At 41.6% G+C, this 19,246-nt stretch overlaps 1 protein-coding gene across 1 annotated transcript in view; it reads left to right on the forward strand.

Moving 5' to 3' along the window:
- The first annotated feature begins 3,270 nt into the window (after positions 1 to 3,270).
- The window catches only part of LOC115168165 (vitamin D3 receptor A), a 97,803-nt gene continuing 81,827 nt past the window's right edge, over positions 3,271 to 19,246 (forward strand). Inside the window, exons 1-2 of the mRNA XM_029723174.1 lie at positions 3,271 to 3,474; positions 3,878 to 4,017. The gene's annotated coding sequence lies outside the window, so the exon portion shown is untranslated. The remainder of the gene's footprint in view (positions 3,475 to 3,877; positions 4,018 to 19,246) is intronic.

Below are 19,246 nucleotides of genomic sequence, written 5' to 3' on the forward strand. Positions count from 1 at the left end.
ACTAAGCAATTTTGCCTGAGGAGGTGAGGTATATGGCCAATATACCAGGGCTTAGGTCTGTTCTTAGGACATAGCCCTTAGCCATGGCTAATAACAGCTCTAAGCCGTGGTATACTGGCCATATACAGTTGAAGTCGGAAGTTTACATACACCTTAGCCAAATACATTTAAACTCAGTTTTTCACAATTCTTGACATTTCATCTTAGTAAAAATTCCCTGTGTTAGGTCAGTTAGGATCACCACTTTATTTTAAGAATGTGAAATGTCAGAATAATAGTAGAGAATTATTTATTTCAGCTTTTATTTCTTTCATCACATTCCCAGTGGGTTAGCAGTTTACATACACTACATTATTATTTGGTAGCATTGCCTTTAAATTGTTTAACTTGGGTCAAACTTTTCGGATAGCCTTCCACAACCTTCCCACAATAAGTTGGGTGAATTTTGGCCCATTCTTCCTGGCAGAGCTGGTGTAACTGAATCAGGTTTCTAGGCCTCCTTGCTCGCACACACTTTTTCAGTTCTGCCCACAAATGTTCTATAGGACTGAGGTCAGGGCTTTGTGATGGCCACTCCAATACGTTGACTTTGTTGTCCATAAGCCATTTTTCCACAACTTTGGAAGTATGCTTGGGGTCATTGTCCATTTGGAAGATCCATTTGCGACCAAGCTTTAACTTCCTGACTGATGTCTTGAGATGTTGCTTCAATATATCCACATAATTTTACTCCTCATGATGCCATCTATTTTGTTAAGTGGACCAGTCCCTCCTGTAGCAAAGCACCCCCACAACATGATGCTGCCACCCCCATGATTCACGGTTGGGATGGTGTTCTTCGGCTTGCAAGCCTCTTCTTTTTCCTCCAAACATAACGATGGTCATTATGGCCAAACAGTTCTATTTTTGTTTCATCAGACCAGAGGACATTTCTCCAAAAAGTATGATCTTTGTCCCCATGTGCAGTTGCAATCCGTAGTCTGGCTTTTTTATGGCTGTTTTGGAGCAGTGGCTTCTTCCTTGCTGAGCGGCCTTTCAGGTTATGACGATATATGACTCGTTTTACTGTGGATATAGATATTTTTGTACTCGTTTCCTCCAGGATCTTCACAAGGTCCTTCGCTGTTGTTCTGGGATTGATTTGCACTTTTTGCACCAAAGTACGTTCATCTCTAGGAGACAGAACGCGTCTCCTTCCTGAGCGGTATGACGGCTACATGGTCCCATGGTGTTTACACTTGGTACCATTGTTTGTACAGATGAACGTGGTACCTTCAGGCGTTTGGAAATTGCTTCCATGGATGAACTAGACTTGTGGAGGTCTACCATTTTTTTTCGGAGGTCTTGGCTGATTTCTTTTGATTTTCCCATGATGTCAAGCAAAGAGGCACTGAGTTTGAAGGTAGGCCTTGAAATACATCCACAGGTACACCTCCAATTGACTCAAATGATGTCAATTAGCCTATCAGAAACTTCTAAAGCCATGACATACTTTTCTGGAATTTTCACAGCTGTTTAAAGGCACAGTCAACTTAGTGTATGTAAACTTCTGACCCACTGGAATTGTGATGCAGTGAATTATAAGTGAAATAATCTGTCTGTAAACAATTGTTGGAAAAATGACTTGTGTCATGCACAAAGTAGATGTCCTAACTGACTTGCCAACACTATAGTTTGTTAACCAGAAATGTGTGGAGTGGTTGAAAAACGAGTTTTAATGACTCCAACCTAAGTGCATGTAAACTTCTGACTTCAACTGTACCACAAACCCCTGAGGTGCCTTATTGCTATTATAAACTGGTTAACAACTTAATTAGAATAGTAAAAAGTGATTTATCATTCCCGTGGTACACAGTCTGATATACCATGGCTTTCAACCAATTTAGGGCACAAACAACACAGTTTATAATTGTAAATAAATCCTGTTTGCGCATGTGCACAACTATATTTAACATTTTTACATTTACATTTTAGTCATTTAGCAGACGCTCTTATCCAGAGCGACTTACATTAGTGAATGCATACATTTCATACATTTATTTTTGTACTGGCCCCCCCTGGGAATCAAGCCCACAACCTTGGCGTTGCACACACCATGCTGGCGTTGCAAACACCATGCTCTACCAACTGGACAGAGGATCTCAATCTCTGTGTAAGAAACACTTGGATGAACTTCAAAAACTGAATGTTTGTCTATTTTCTGGCAATCGTGCCATTAATATGTGCCAGATGTTAAGACTACGAACAGTTATAATGGCCAATTTGCAAGATTTACTTATTTGAATAGGCATATGCTACTGACTAAAATCTGGGTTTATAATTGCAATTTAACTTTGCCATGGTTTTCTGAGTTAGATGCAGGCAGCCTATAACCCCTGATAGGCAAACATCTAATTTCAGGGAAAAGTCCACAATGAAACTGACATTAAATGTGGAGAATGATACATTTGCGATAGAGCTGTGACCATGATCACAATTGATTACTTCCAATTTAATTAACTAAACATGGGCATTAATAATTGCATAATTACACAAGGCTACAACAACAAACGGAGTTATATGCCGTTTATTGAATCGTTTGCCAACTCCAGGTAGGCAACGCAAGTGGCACAAATTGATTTGCAATGACTCCAGTGATATCTTCATTTCAACATATTTATTGCATCAAATGGTAGGCTACAGTAGCCTACAATAGCATAGAAATGAATAACCTACTTGATGGCCAACCGATGTAAATGTAGCCTATCATTTTCCACCTTTAATGTAATTTCCATTGTGAACTTTTTCCCATAACAGAAGCACGCTAGGGTGTTCCATAACTTCCATTTCCAATGGGACGCGCGGTGCATTCTGGACAACATTAGCATGCATTTCGTGAAGAAGAACAACATCACACATATTTTCACTGTAATATCCTATCGTTTTGGAATCGTGACATTACGTACTTAGGAGGAAAATAGGCAGATGTCTCGACTCATAACTCGTTCAGATGGTAGTCGAAACCAATTAGCAAGTCGGAAATGTCCGAGTTTCTTTGGTCCGACTAGCACATTAACGCGCATCATCATACATTGACTTTGGGAAGGTGTTGCGTGACGATAGTGTAGCAACTTTGTGACGCACCATGACAACCGGAACGCGATTGGTCGACAGTCTGAGCGTTATACGCATTGAATTAGGATAGGAATTCTAATACTAGAATAAGTTATACTTTCCTCCATTCATTGCCCAATGGGATTCCCCTCTCCTCCTTTCTCTAATATCGCTGGTTCTATTCGACCAGAAAAGTGAGCCTGTCATGCTCTTGTCCAATTAAAATAAGATACTATTCTTACACGTTAGTTATGATTGGTTGCTCGCGGTGATATATGTATAGATGTGCATTTTCTGCTAAACTCTGGGGCGGGACAAGGCAGAATGGTGTTTATTTCAGGGGTAGACTAAAGACGTGTCTCTTCGTACTGATTGATTACCGTGAGTTGTTTTGCGAATGAGTTTACCATTTGGTCTTCATAACATGCACGTTTCAAATACATTTGATAACAAGGCGCTGGCTGAGCAATGTGTTTTTGTTGCGTTTGAGGCTGAAATTATTGGCTCGCGTAAAGCTGTACGCTTGAACAGCGCTGCTAGCTCTCTTGCTAATTTTGACAGAACAATGTGGCTAGCTAACTGTCATTGTAGTGCGATCAATTTAGTTATGTTAAATGGTGTATTCTAACATTGTAATATAGCTACTTAGCAAATATGGTTCTTGATGGAATATCAGAGTAACTTTTATTATGCATATAAATATGTTGCTTTGATTTATCGTATCCTACTCATAGCTAGCCGATTGACGTTAGCTTTGTGTAACGCATTGCCATTTCTTTCACAGTTAAACACCAGAAAAGTTTCCATTGAACGAAGAACACGTTCACCAGATAACGTTACCAAACCTTTAGAGAATTCTTGAACTGGCTTCAAGTTTCAGTCCCGATACCCAGCAAAGTAAAGAAGGGTGATATGCCACATCAGGTAAGAAAATTGCTTTTAAGTTAGCTAGCCAGCTTGCATAAGGCTAGCTAACGTTAGTTGCTCAACTCGATTAATTCACAGCAGAGACCACAAGCCAGCCACAGCTAGCTTTGAAGCTAGGACCCTTGGTAGCTCTTGAAAACCCTTCTGTATGTAGGGTTTTCAGTTGTTAGCTTCGCCCACCGTTGGCTGCGTGTGAACAACTTCTTCGTGTGGCTTTCTGGCAGACTAGGCGCTAATTCTTCTTCTGTGGGTTTTTTGGCAGACTACAACCCCAAAAAGTTTATTACCTCCACCAACTGGACGGGGTTAACAAACCAAGGTAAAAAGAAAACCCATGTGTGATAAGGAACCTAATTTAATCCACCCAAAATAAAGCAATAAAAAAAACTCCCTTCCTTCAAATCTCGATCTCCCTTCTCAGGCTCTATGACTTGAGGGTGGTACTGCTTGTGACAATACTCCATGCAACTCCTCTGCCGAGAAGTCTTTCAGTCACAGGAACCGTTCGCTGCATCCACAATTATATTTATTTTCCTGGACTTTCTCTCCACCTTGGCAGTGCCATTAATCACCATAGCTATAAAGGCCACAAAGTCCACCTTCTTAACCTTGAACATATCTGGGACCTGCTGTTGGAAGGGCAACCAGTGAAGGTTTCTTTGGACTACTCAGGGGCACCATTCGAAACCTCAACCATTTTAACAGCCGCTGCATATGAAACGCTCTGGACAGCGCTGACTTTGGCCACCTCTTCTCGTTCACCCTTGTTGGGCATTCAAAAGCCATGGCTTCATGGTTCCTACCAGAATTGCAACATGTTACATTCATCACTTTTAAAATGCATGATATGATCTTTTCCACAACTTGGACTTCTCGGCTTCTCCTTTCTGCAAACACTTGAAACATGTCCTAAAGCGTTACAATAATCACACTAAGTTGGTATTGGAACAAGTGCTCCGACTCTGTAGTTCATATAACCCAACTGCACTTGAGTAGGGAGAGACTCCATATCAAAAAAGAACAGATACTCTTTTTCTTCAAAGCACCACACGATTCATCTGACAAACATAAATCACTCCAGGAATATTTTTCATGTCTGCAACATCAAATTCCCACGATACGCCAGATATTACCCCCTTGAGGGGTGCCCTGTTCCGAAGCGACACACCGAACACATCAAACTTCTCAAATCGGGTGAGACGCAACACACTTTTGATACTCAAAGGTTATTCATACTCCTTGACTTACTCCACATTTTGTTATAGTCTGACTTCAACATAGATAAAATATTGTTCTCCCCATCTTCATGCAATACCATATGACAAAGTGAATTATTTTTTTAAACGTTTGTTACATTTTTGCACATGTATTGAAAATGAAATACAGAAATGCCTCATTTACATACTGTAAGTATTCACACCACGAGTAAATACATGGTAGAATTTCCTTTGGCAGAGATTACAGCTATGTGTCTTTCCGGGTAAGTCTAAGAGCTTTGCAGACCTGGGTTGTACAATATTTGCCCATTTATTAGTTTCAAAACTCTGGCACTCAGGAATGTTCATTTCTCTTTTTGGTAAGCAACTCCAGTGTAGATTTGGCCTTGTGTTTTTAGGTTCTTGTCCTGCTGAAAAGTGAAATCATCTCCCAGTGTCTGGTGGAACATAGACTAAACCAGGTTTTCCTCTAGGATTTAGCCTGCGCTTAGCTCCATTCCGTTAATTGTATGGCCTGTAAAACTCCCCAGTCCTTAACAATTACAAGCATACCCATAGCATGATGCAGACACCCACCACTATGCTTGAAAATATAAAGAGTGGTAGTCAGTAATGTGTTGGATTTGCTCCAAACATAACAATGTATTCAGGACAAAAAGTGAATTACTTTGCCATATTTCTTGCAGTATTACTTTAGTGCCTTGTTGCAAACATGATGCATGTTTTAGAATGTTTTATTCTGTACAGGCTTGCTTTTTTTTCACTCTGTCTATTACGTTAGTATTGTGGCGTAACTCCAATGTTTTCTATCACAGCTATTAAACTCTGTTTTAAGTCACCATTGGCTTCATGGTGAAATCCCCAAGTGTTTTCCTTCCTCTCCGGCAACTGAGTTAGGAAGGACGCCTGTATCTTTGTAGTGACAGGGCGTATTGATACACCATCCAAACTGTAATTAATAACTTCACCACGCTCAAAGGGATGTTCAATCTGTCTTTTTTTTTTTTTTTTTTTTTTTTTTTTTTTTACCCATCTACCAATATGTGCCCTTTACAAGGCATTGAAAAACCTCCCTGGGCTTTGTGGTTGAATCTGTTTGAAATTCAGTGTTCGACTGAGGAACCTTACACATAATTGCATGTGTAGGGTACAGAGATGAGGCAGTCATTAAAAAATCATGTTAAACACTTGTTGCAAACAACTTGATCTGAGTCCACCTGTGGTAAATTCACTTGATTCGACATGATTTGGAAAGGCGTGCACACTCCTGTCTCGATAAGGTCCCACAGTTGACAGTGCATGTCAGAGCAAAAACCGAGCAATGAGGTCGAAGGAATTGTCCGTAGTACTCCGAGACAGGATTGTGTCGAGGCACACATCTGGGGAAGGGTACCAAAACATTTCTGCAGCATTGAAGGTCCCCAAGAACAGTGGCCTCCATCATTCTTAAATTGAAGAAGTTTGGAACCTCCAAGACTCTTCCTAGAGCTGAGCCAAACTGAGCAATCAGGGAGAAGGGCCTTGGTTAGGGAGGTGACCAAGAACACGATGGTCACTCTGACCGAGCTCTAGAGTATCTCTGTGGAGTTGGGAGAACCTTCCAGAAGGACAACCATCACTGCAGCACGCCACCAATCAGGCCTTTATGGTAGAGTGGCCAGATGGAAGCCACTCCTCAGAAAAAGGCACATGACAGCCCACTTGGAGTTTTCTATTAGGCACCTAAAGGACTCGCAGACCATGAGAAACAAGATTCTCTGGTCTGATGAAAGGTTCTGAATACCTAAAATATTTGTTAATTTTTTTTGTTATAAGTTTTCAAAAATGTCATTAAGGGGTGTTGTTTGTGTGTGTTGCTGAGGAATTTGTTTTAATTAATCAACTTTAGAATAAGGCCTGTAAATGTTACAAAATGTGGAAAAAGTCAAGGTCTGAATACTTTCCGAATGCACTGTACCTCTGCCAGGTAACTCTTCTTTGTAGTTAACATTTAATTGAGAAGGTTGAAGGAAGTATTTCCAGCAACCCAAGAAGCTTATCCAATCAACTGGCTACTAGTGATGGGCATTCTGTGTCTTTTCTGTGAGCTGGATTATTTGCCTCCCAAACTGCTCTTTGCTAAGTTAATGCATTGAAATTGACCTAAAATCATGAAAAAAATATTTTAAAGCTTAAAACGTTGCCTACTATTATGTCAGATCGTGAAATGTGAGTTCAAATACATTTTTACCTTACCAAATTATTAGATGGCATGCAAAAAAAAAAATGAAGACAATGATGCGCTCTTCTCACTATTGTTCCTGCACTGAGGAATTACCATCTTGAGACTATTTATAAATAATCTGCAGATAATTGATGTCTGGAGCTCAAATGGCAGTAGGTATAGTATTAATATCAGGGAGCCAAATGAAGGGGTCTTTTTTTGCTATGTGATTGGGTTCCCGACTTTCACTAAAAAGTAGTTCGTTTCGAACAACCCATCACTACTGGCTACAAACATCTGCAACACACAGACCAAAAGGGGCAATATTGCTGGAAATGATTTGCCAGATATTGTATTAGGTTTGGCTTTTTAAGGCAATAGTGGCTAACCAGGGGTGGGACAATGTACATTTTTGCATTGGTTAGATAGTAGCTGGGAGCTTACGGTGTCAGAACCTTGAGATTTGTTTGACTCTTTTCGTTGGAACACATGGAAATTGCATGTACTTTCAGAATAGTTTGGTGGGCTACTCTTAGGTGGTCTGTGAGCTACTGGTAGCTCGTGATCGACCTGTTTGAGACCCCTGTTCTAGTATGTTGGGGGTCAAAATGAAACTTTGGTTCTGGTGTTATACTTTGTATTCCATGTTTTATAGAGAATCTTCTCAGGAACACAGAACACCATTTCATGAGGATGGGACTTTTTTGTGGGGTAAAATGACTACGGTACCTGTAGTTTTAAATAATTAGGCATATTCCTAATTTCCTCTTCAAGTGCTGGATTTTCACTCGCACTGGCCAATCCACCATTCATTTTTGATCTGTACTTCAACCCTCCGATGTCCAAAGTAACCTGTCTTTCCCAGTATAAGGCCATTTTGCCATTTCTATTTACAGTTCATCCCTCCATTTTTAGTATATCTTACGAGGGTCCTGAACGTCCCTAATTTGTAGCACTTCTACCATTATTGCCCTACAAATAAATACTTTTACCCAAGTGTATGAAGATACTATTCCCTAACAACCATTCCTGGACCTGACTCCAAATGCGAGCCACTGATGGACAATACCAGTAAAGTTGTTCTATTGGGAATCCCGAGTGGGGTGTACTCCCTTGGTGACAGGCAGTGACTGAGACAGCAGATGTTCTGACTTTATACATTGCACTCCTTGAGAGAGGCCAGAGACCTGGTTTGAGATACCAATACTCCTTAGCCGGCCCACAAGAAGGGAATGGTCTACCGTGTCAATAAAAATAGCAGCACAACATTGCAATGGTGACATCATTTAGGACCTTTTGTAAGGTTGCAGTGACACATCCATAACCTGAGTGGAAAGCAGATTGCATACCTGAGAGAATACTATAGACATCTAGAGAGCCAGTCAGTTGATTATTGGCAAGTTTCTCCAACACCTTTTGATAAACAGGCAAAATGGAAATAGGCCTTTTAACAGTTAGGGTCAGCTTGCGCTCCCCTTTTTTTAATGAAGTGGTGATTTAAAGAGCTCAGCCATGTGCTCCTTGTCAGTAACAACCCCATCAACATTAAGGGACATGGGCAGCTGTGAGGAAGAGGTTTTATTCTCCAGGTCCTTAACTGTTTTCCAGAACTACTTCGGGTTAGACCAACAGAGTTACTTTTAAGGAACAGTTCTAACTTTGGCCTTCCGGATAGCTTGAGTGCACTTAATTCTCATTTGCCTCAACGAGAGCCAGTCTGTGTGTGCCGAGCATTTTTGTTTCCGTGACTCAATATTCTGGACAAAAACTGACAAATGTAACTAAGGCTGGGAATGTCAATACAATCAAAGTTAGCAAGGGCAATGATCACAAGGCAGTCATAACATGGCTAATAGGCTAGTGTATCTATGTAGCAAGCTGAAAACACAGCGCCTAATGTTAGCTAGCAAGGTGTTAGGATGTCATGCCATTGGAGGAGTGGGTGAGTGATTGACTTTTCCCCCTCGTTGTTTTTTCGGTGGCTACAGCTAGAGATGACAGTGTCATTTGGTTAGCAAGAACTTGAATGACTGTTACACAGCATATCTTTTGCGTTCGCAAATTCACTCTGGCTATGTACTCCGATTTCATAACTCTGGTCTGCATTTTACAAACACGCAACACCTGCTAAATATGACCGGTGTCAGTAAACGTAGGCAAAAAAAGTAATAGTTAGTCAAGAACGCTCTAGATAACATGTAGCCAGCTCTGCTACAGCAAGTAAAATAGCCAGAGTGAGGTGTTCTCTCATTTGTGACTGGAAGTAGCTTGCCAGTTTGCCTGGGTGCTTGGTTGGAACAAGCATGCAGAAGGACAAGGAGGCTACAATTCCCCATTGTTTATCAGTGCAATTTTGACGGCTAATTAGCTGAAAGTTTTTGTCTAATGTTCCTTAATGAGAATTTAGCTCATCTTGCTCTAACATAGTTGTTAATCTTGTTGATATGCATAACTGTGGGAGAGAGCCTACCTTTTCATGGTTGTTTTATTAATAGGACTGTAAAGTTCCCAAATGTAAGAGGTGTTTACATATTTGCTGAAATCCATTCAGGTGTATTTTGTGGCCTTTGGCGAATGCGTTCTAATGATCTAAAGTCGCGCTGTTACAACTGCCTGTAAACACACAGACCAGTTCAAAGGGAATGATGGCTGGCCCGTGTGGCAAATGGCTTGTTGGTGTAAAGGTCTACTGTAGCTCTGATTGGCTATGGCGCACCGGTCTGTGTAGACTCCAGTCCTGGACAAGACGGGTGTTTTATTTACTACAGTGCCTAATTGTCCAAACGTACGGCCGCTTTCCCACTCTTGCATTCACAAATGCCTTAGTATACGTAATTCCCAAACATTCTAAGAATTTATGAAAACGTGAAAATTACAATGTCTAAAGTCTTGTCTGAATTATTATTATTTTAATTTTTTTCATAGTCATCCTGGGGTTGTATTTGAATAAGATTTAATGTTGCTAAAATGCTGTCAGTTGCACTTTAAATGCAACAATGTTTCACACAAGTTATTTTTAAAAGAGATGGTTAACCGCAAGTGTGCTGCAATAAACACATTTCCACTGACCAGCTGATGATCATTAGAAACTGAACTTCTTATTGGAAGTTATTCTTGAAAAGGGAGAAGCTAACAAATTAGCAACATCAGAGGATGCTAACACCTGCTGCAGCTGCTGCAAACTAGCCGACAACAAAAGCTAGCTAGCAAGGCCGTGGGAAAATTACTGCTCGCTATTGCGCAATGACCTGTTGGCCTTCAAGAAGGCAGAAGTTTCCATATGTTTTTGTAAAAACGGTCCTATTCATTAAGTCAACGTGATTGGTTGATCCCACTGTCACTCCAAAATGTTGCCCTAATAAAGTTGAATGGCAGATACCTTTTGATCTAGCTTCTGATGTTCTAGCCAATGGCTGACTTAGCTAGCTAGATTGTATCTCCCCAGAGACGGAAAAGAAAAATCCTGATTGAAGAGAAAAAGATCCAATCTTCAGATTTTGTTAGAAAGTAAAGGGTTAAGTCAGAATATCGTTGAAAATAATATTTCAAATTTAAATCCTGAGCCCTTCTGAAGGTGTAGAAGGCCCATTGTTCCCCACTGTTTGGGTTAGAGTGGCTCTTTTTCACTATTCTGAATGTCTAAAGAATCTATATGTTCTGAATTATGAACCCAGAAATACTGGACATTTTTGAACTCTTAATGTGGTGGTGGTTTGACAAAATTGCAATCATGGTCTTGAATTGGACCCTTGTCCCCCTCCCGGTCTCGACCCCTCCGGTATTGGTCTTGACTCGGCCTCTCTTTGCTCCGGTCTTGAATCGGTTTAACTTTAGGTGGTCTCGAACACACTGCATTGTAAAGTTATTTTTGGTGTTGATGATATACTCTAGTGATGTGAGGATAAACTATACTGCTTCCTGCAAATAATTAGTGTAGGCTTCGAAGTGTGACTGGCCTGCTAGCCAGCTGCATGGCAAGATGGTTAAGACATTTTCAATTCAGTAATATTTAGTTATGCTTACCTATTGTAGTGCTGTAGCCACTGAATTCTGGTTTTATTCTTCCAAGTGAAAACTTCCAATTACAAAATTCGGCGCTGGCACAATACAGCGCAGCCTCTCGGCCACAGTTTCATCAAGTAGTCCCACACAGCTAGCAAGCTAGCACTTGTCATAGAATGGGGCTGGCAGATCATGAATTTGGACCAAACACCGGCAACCGATAGATATCAGAACGTAGCTAGGAAAGATTTACTTTGTAACCTGCTGGGTTCTTTTTGTTTCTCACCACATTTCTAGCCAGAGTTTTTATGTGAATGAAGTCATACTGTATATAAAAACTAAATCTCAATGGCTGTGATGGAATCAAAGTTTCAGTACAATTTTATAAATGCCGACAATTTGTTTGACATGGTGGGATGATTGTCTGTACAATTTGTGAGAAATGGCAGTAGAAACACTTAAATATATATATTTTATATAATAACCAGCATATCGAAGTAAACTTGGAGTCATGCGATATGGTGTGTGTGTGTGGTCCTCCCACTATGACTTGGGAAACCAGGCAGTTGATTAGGTGGCGAAAATGCAGTGATCTTGATTAGTAATAAGAATTACGCACGCCTCTAGTAAGAGGGAATGCAACACCCTGCTACAACTCACGATGGCAAAAACACATCTCGTAAAAAACAAACTATTGAAACGATGACAAGTGCCATTTTCAATGAAGTACTTTTACTTATAAATTTGAGACTTCAGTTTTCAGCAGTTTGAAACATTTGTAAAATAAAAGTGCTAAGAAAATGTTTTTAATGAAGTGCACTGAGCCCATCCGTAGTAAAAAAAAAAAAAAATATTGTGCAGGACAAGGATTTTATTTTTCAGACTAATCCGACACTGACCAGACCGTCCTTGAATGTACTATTTCTTTGTTTACAGCTTGTTTACAGATGGAAGTCTAGGGGTTACCGGTATAGGGTTTAATAGTCACAGTCCAGGAGCACCAGAAACATTGTCCCCTGTGAGCCTGCTTCTTTTCTTCTCGTAAATGGCGCCAACTTCTCTAAAGACCCGTTCATTTGGAACGGAGGAGGTTGGGGGACAGAGGAATTTTCTTGCAGGAGGAGCGCGTAGGCTGAAGCTTGCCACATTGTATTTCCACCACTAAAGTGGATTATCCTTCCTTCGGTCTATCAATGGCTCTTCGAGAGAATTTCCACCTCAAGGCTAGCCGCAACTCCTCATTGCTGGCAAGGTGTGGTGTCCAAGTAGAGTCTGTTACATTCTATCAATGAGACCCCGACTAGACTGACCCTGTACAACTGTAAGATTTCATGTTTTACCGAGGCATGGCTAAACGACGTCACGGATAATGTAGAGCTGGCTGGCTTCTCCTTGCATTGGCAGGACAGAGCAGCTACATCTGGTAAGATGAGGGCGGGGGTGTGTCTATTTGTCAACTGCTGGTGTGCGATGTCTAATATTAAAGGTAGAATACCTCATGATAAGAGTTCTCATCTATATTACTCATAACTGTCTATTTACCACCACAAACCGATGCTGCCACTAAGACCGCAATCAACGAGCTGGGTAAGGCCGTAAGCAAACAAGAAAATGCTCATCCAGAAGTGGCGCTCCTAGTGGCCGGGGATTTTGCCAACATCATTAAACTTAAATCTGTTTTACCTCATTTCTACCAGCATGTCACATGTGCAACCAGAGGGAGGGGGGAAAAAAACTGTAGACCACCTTTACTCCACCCACAGCGACGCATACAAAGCTCTCCCTCTCCCTCATTTGGTAAATCTGTCCATAATTCTTTCTGATTCCTGCCAACAAGCAGAAATTACAGAAGGAAGTACCAGTGACTTGCTCAATACGGAAGTGGTCAGATGACGCAATTGCCACGCTACAGCACTGTTTTGCTAGCACAGACTGGAATATCTTCCGGTATTCATCCAATGGCATTGAGGAGTATACCACCTCAGTCACCGACTTCATCAATAAGTGCATTGACGACGTCGTCCCCACAGTGACCGTATGTACATTTCCCAACCAGAAGCCATGGATTACAGGCAACATCCGCACCGAGCTGCTGCTTTTATGGAGTGGAACACTAATCCGGACACTTATAAGAAATCCTGCTATGCCCTCAGATGGACCATCAAACAGGCAAAGTGTCAATACAGGACTAAGATTGAATCCTACTACACTGGCTCTGACACTAGTCGGATGTGGCAAGGCTTGCAAATTATTACGGACTACAAAGGAAAACCCAGCGGCGTGCTGCCCAGTGACGTGAGCCTGCCAGACGAGCTAAAAGCCTTTTTTAAATTTTTTTTATCATGCTCTCTTTGAGGCAAGCAACATTGAAGCATGCATGAGACCACCAAATTTTGCCGGAAACCAGAAAACCCACTTCAATTTGCATACCGCCACAATAGATCCACAGAAGACGCAATCTCAATCGTACTCCACACAGCCCTTTCCCACCTGGACAAAATAAATCCTTATGTGAGAATGCTGTTCATTGACTACAGCTCAGCGTTCAACAACGGTACACACACACACACACACACACACACACAAACTCATCACTAAGCTAAGGACCCTGGGACAAAACACCTCCCTCTGCAACTGGATCTTGGACTTCCTGACAGGCCTTCCCCAGGTGGTAAGGGTAGGCAACAAAACATCTGCCACACTGATCCTCAACACTGGGGCCCCTCAGGGGTGCGTGCTTAGTCCCCTCCTGTACTCCCTGTTCACCCACGACTACGTGGCCAGGCACGACTCCAACACCATTTTAAGTTTGCTGACGTCAGTGATCGGGCCCATCACTGTTGTCAACAATGAGACAGCCTATTGGGAGGAGGTCAGAGACCTGGCAGTGTGGTGCCAGGACAACAACCTCTCAATGTAAGCAAGACAAAGGAGTTGATTGTGGACTATAGGAAAAGGAGGGCCGAACAGGCCCTCAATAACATCCACAGGGCTGAAGTGGAGCGGGTCGAGAGTTTCAAGTTCCTTTTGTGTCCACATCACCAACAAACTATCATGGTCCAAACACACCAATGACAATGCCTATTCCCCTCAGGAGACTGAAAAGATTTGCCATGGGTCCTCAGATCCTCAAAAGGTTCTACTGCTGCAACATCGAGAGCATCATGACCAGTAGCATTACCGCCTGGTATGGCAACTGCGCGGCATCTGAACGTAAGGCATTACAGAGGATTGTGCATACGGCCCAGTACATCACTGGGGCCACGCTTCCTGCCATCCAGGACCTCTATACCAGGTGGTGTCAGAGGAAGGCCCAAAAAATTGTCAGACTCCAGTCAACTCAGTTGTAGACTGTTCTCTCTGCTTCTGCATGGCAAGAGGTACTGGAGCGCAAAGTCTAGGACCAAAAGCCTACTTAACGGCGTCTACCCCCCTAAGCCATAAGACTGCTGAACAATTAATCAAATGGCCACCTGGACTATTTAAATTACACTGCTACTCGCTGTTTATTATTTATGCATAGTCACTTTACAAATCACCTCGACTAACCTGTACCCCCCGCACATTGACTTGGTACCGGTACCCCCTGTATATAGTGTCATTATTGTTTTTTGTAATTTCTTTTTTTTTTCTTTTCGATTTTAGTTTATTTAGTCAATATTTTCTTAACCTGCAATGCAGTTCATGAAATAGAGTTAAGGGCTTGTAAGTAAGCTTTTCACACTGTTATATTCAGCCCATGTGACAAATAAAATTAGATTTTGTTCTCTGGCTTTTTTGGGTACCTGCCTGTGTCTCCGTGCCCTCTAGTGTCTCCTCCTCCATCTGAGTTGTTTTACCCTTCCTCCCATGTGGCAGCCAGCTCTTCTTGGTCAACTTATTTTAGCCATTCCTTGGTTAGAGTATTAGCAGAGGAGGAAGGTTGGCTCTTATAGCAAGGATCTAAGAGACAAGCAGGCTCTCCATCTCCAGCCTTGCTCTTCCAAAATGAAGGACAGTATCTTTAACACTTGGAGTTTTGGAATGATACAGGAGACGGAGGACTTGTAGTGGCTCATCTCTAGGCTAACCTTCTTTTGGTGTCAGTTTTGCCACGAGACTCTGATCAGCTTTCAGAACCCTTAATTCTCCCCCGTGTAGAGGTTAAGAGCCCTCTTCTTTTGCAGCGATCTCTCCAGTATATGGAGGGTGGAGTTCACCTGAGTGGAGCAGTCTTGAATGATCCTATGTTCAAGGAGGCCAAGGTCCTTCTGGATATCAGAGGCACTTTTTGGCAAGTATGGAAGGCTAAAATGGGTTGCACAGGATTTCAGCATTTCAATGATTTTCATCACTGCCCTCTGGCTGATGAGGCCATCGTAACCACTAGCTGAAGTGTATGGCCACTGCAGCTAAAGTCTGCTATCTCAGTGATCCTCATAACTTTGACCATGTTGGCCCCTCTGTTTCTGTGGACAAGAATCATGCAGTCCTTGGCTATGCCCCATTCATCCAGCATGCCCAGGAACATCTGACTGATGTACTCGCCAGTATTGCTTTGGTATTTAGGACCGCTTGCTGACGTATTCAATTTCAAACTCATCAGTGACTCGGTTGTTCCTGACCAGCAGACAGTGGTGAAGTACAGGCATTTCTGTGCTGTAGAATTTCACTTTTCAGGGTGTATCTAGGTTCGGCGGTGGCCATTACATGCTTGAAGCGTACACCCGAAACAACGCCAAAGGGCTAGTTCTCTGTAGCGATCATCTCTGTTAACACTTGGACAACAGGTCCAAAAACATTGACAGTCTTCTGCCACTTTGCCTGTCTCGCAAACATCTGTGGAAGAGTGGGTTGAGCTGGCGTTTTTGTTTTAGTTTTCTTTTCTTGTCTGCTGCATCAAACAAAGCAGGGGGATGACTCTTCAGATAGTACCACGTATGGTATTTGTGATGTTTTTACTTTTCGCTGTGTCCGATCCCATGCTGACTCATTACATGAATTACACAGTGCCACTCCTTGTGTTGGTTGAGTGAAATGGTCCCACACCACACTTACACTTCTCTTTGCAGCCATCTGCAATGGAAAAAAAATAATGCTTTTCATGCATACTGGTGTTTGACTCCAATCAGAATCTCCAGTTAGAATCAGTGGAGGCTAAGTCTTCCCATAGACAGACGTGCGCATTCATTAGTTATGTAGTCAAGATATGTTGTCAATATTCTTACAACATTAACAACTGCAATAATGGCAAAGATTTGTAATAGTAAATCCAAAAGACAACTCATGACACTAGAACCAAATTCTGCTCATCACTTCAGCTTATTTACTTAATGCTCATTTGTTAAATTGGGTAAATAAAAAGGGCAAAAATTCCATTTTTAACTTCCACACCACTGTTTCCTCTGGAAAAATGTGGATGGGGGGGATAGGTCTGAAGGGGGGGGGGGGTCTCCTATAATTTTTATGTAGAAGGACTGAAGCTCAGTTCTGACTTTTTAAAAGGACATTCTACTCAAAAATGAATGAAAATAAAAGTATGACACCATGAGCGCAATAACACATCGGTAAAATTATTTGTTGAAATAATGGGGTTCCCTATCTGCATTTACCTCAAAGGGCCATTAGCCAGATTCCAAATGTGATCTTTTAACTAGTTACTATGCTATTGATTATTTTGGTCCCAAAAAACTTGCATAAACACAGTAAATATTATGTAGGCCTATCTGTTAGGGTAACTTTGACTAAATCGCCACTTGCTTGTACCATTTTGTCACTATTCCCCCCCCCCCCCCCCAACACTTTCCCTGGTTGCCATTACTCTTTCTCAACTAAAAATGTTTCATCACAATTTGAAGTCACTCCAAAACAAATGTTTTTGAGGTAGATGGTGTTTTACCCTACAATTGACCGGTGTTACATTTAGCCCCACTCTCCCTTATGCACTCATCGCGGAGCGGTAATGTGCTTAACCATGCAGATGCTAAAACTCTGTTTTTTAAAATGGTGCAGTTAACACGTATTTAGCAGCCTTTTGATTTAAACTGCTGTTTTCGTGATTGCAGTAATTGTTGTCCATTGACTGCTTGTCAGAATGCATGTTTCCTTCCCTATGATACTCTTAATTTTTTAATGTTCCATATTTTTTTTGTGTGGCGGCAATGATTTTTGCTGTGGCACAGCGCAACAGCAAAAATGAGTGTAGCAGAAACAGTTTGTTCTACACACAATATAGGTAAATGCATTATTCAATACTGTGTGTGTGTGTGTGTGTGTTACCTTGGCTAAGAGCCACAGCTCATGAAAGCTTAGTTGGCTAGTTTAGGGTCTCAAGAAGTGGGCGGGTTGTAATCATACTGCTATGACTGGATAGCGTGAGGCTAACTGCTCACATCTCCTTGCATGTTTTGGTCAGATCACTTGCTGCTGCTACTACAGTGTTTCTGAACATACTAGGTAGATGTATACAATCTTTGGCTACTATGCACTTGGATTTGCTATGTAGAGGGACAATATATTGTGTAAATATCGGCTCGTCCAATTAATCGGTCGTTCTGTCAGATGGCAGCCAACTTGTCGGGTGAAGGAAGGACGGGGGAAAAATGACAGCTTATAACACATACACACACTGATATTGAAATTTTAACAACGAAGATGTGTTCAATAGGCTTATTTGTAAAAAGTTAAGAACGGGGGGACATGACTGAAAATGGCAGAGTAGGTTCATTAAAATGTTCATATGACACTTCTATTGTTAATCCACAGATAACAAGGATTCCCTTTATCTATGATTTAATCTTTCCTCATTTATCTTTCAAATACCCACTTTGGTTTGTATGCTCTTGAAAAACGATGAGTTGATGGGAGAGGCAGGACTTGGAGCACATCTCAAAGAGAACCAAGCGGGATGTTTTCTTTCTTGAGCTGATAGTCGTGGGGCCGGAACATAATTGTATATCATTTGTAGACTGCAAAATTGGCTGCAAGAAGCCCAAACAGATATATTTGACTAAAACATAATAATTTCAAACCTTGCTTACATTTTATATACAATCAGTTTCTCTATTATGCGTGGGAACAGATTTTCATAATTAAAACAACATGGAGCTGATTTCCTGGTGTTTAGTCTTATGGCCAAATAAAACCACCCACTGGTCAAATTCAGTTGGAGGCTGTTGTGTGGTTTATGATTTGATTAGGGTTCCCTTTTGAGTGGCCATAACAGCCACGCTCAAGGTCCTAAACGATATCGTAACCTCCATTGATAAGAAACAATACTGTGCTGCCGTATTCATTGATCTGGCCAAGGCTTTCGATTCTGTCAATCACCACATCCTCATCGGCAGACTCAATAGCCTTGGTTTCTCAAATGATTGCCTTGCCTGGTTCACCAACTACTTCTCTGATAGAGTTCAATGTGTCAAATCGGATGGCCTGTTGTTCGGGCCTCTGGCAGTCTCTATGGGGGTGCCACAGGGTTCAATTCTTGGACCAACTCTTCTCTGTATACATCAATGATGTCGCTCTTGCTGCTGGTGAGTCTCTGATCCACCTCTACACAGACGACACCATTCTGTATACTTCTGGCCCTTCTTTGGACACTGTTAACCTGTTATGGCTAGGGGGCAGTATTTTCACAGCCGGATAAAAAACGTACCCGATTTTAATCTCATTATTACTCCTGCCCAGAAACTAGAATATGCATATAATTGGCTTTGGATAGAAAACACCCTAAAGTTTCTAAAACTGTTTGAATGGTGTCTGTGAGTATAACAGAACTCATATGGCAGGCAAAAACCTGAGAAGATTCCAAACAGGAAGTACC

This window comes from Salmo trutta, chromosome 30 (assembly GCF_901001165.1).
Source record: "Salmo trutta chromosome 30, fSalTru1.1, whole genome shotgun sequence".
Lineage (NCBI taxonomy): Eukaryota > Metazoa > Chordata > Actinopteri > Salmoniformes > Salmonidae > Salmo > Salmo trutta.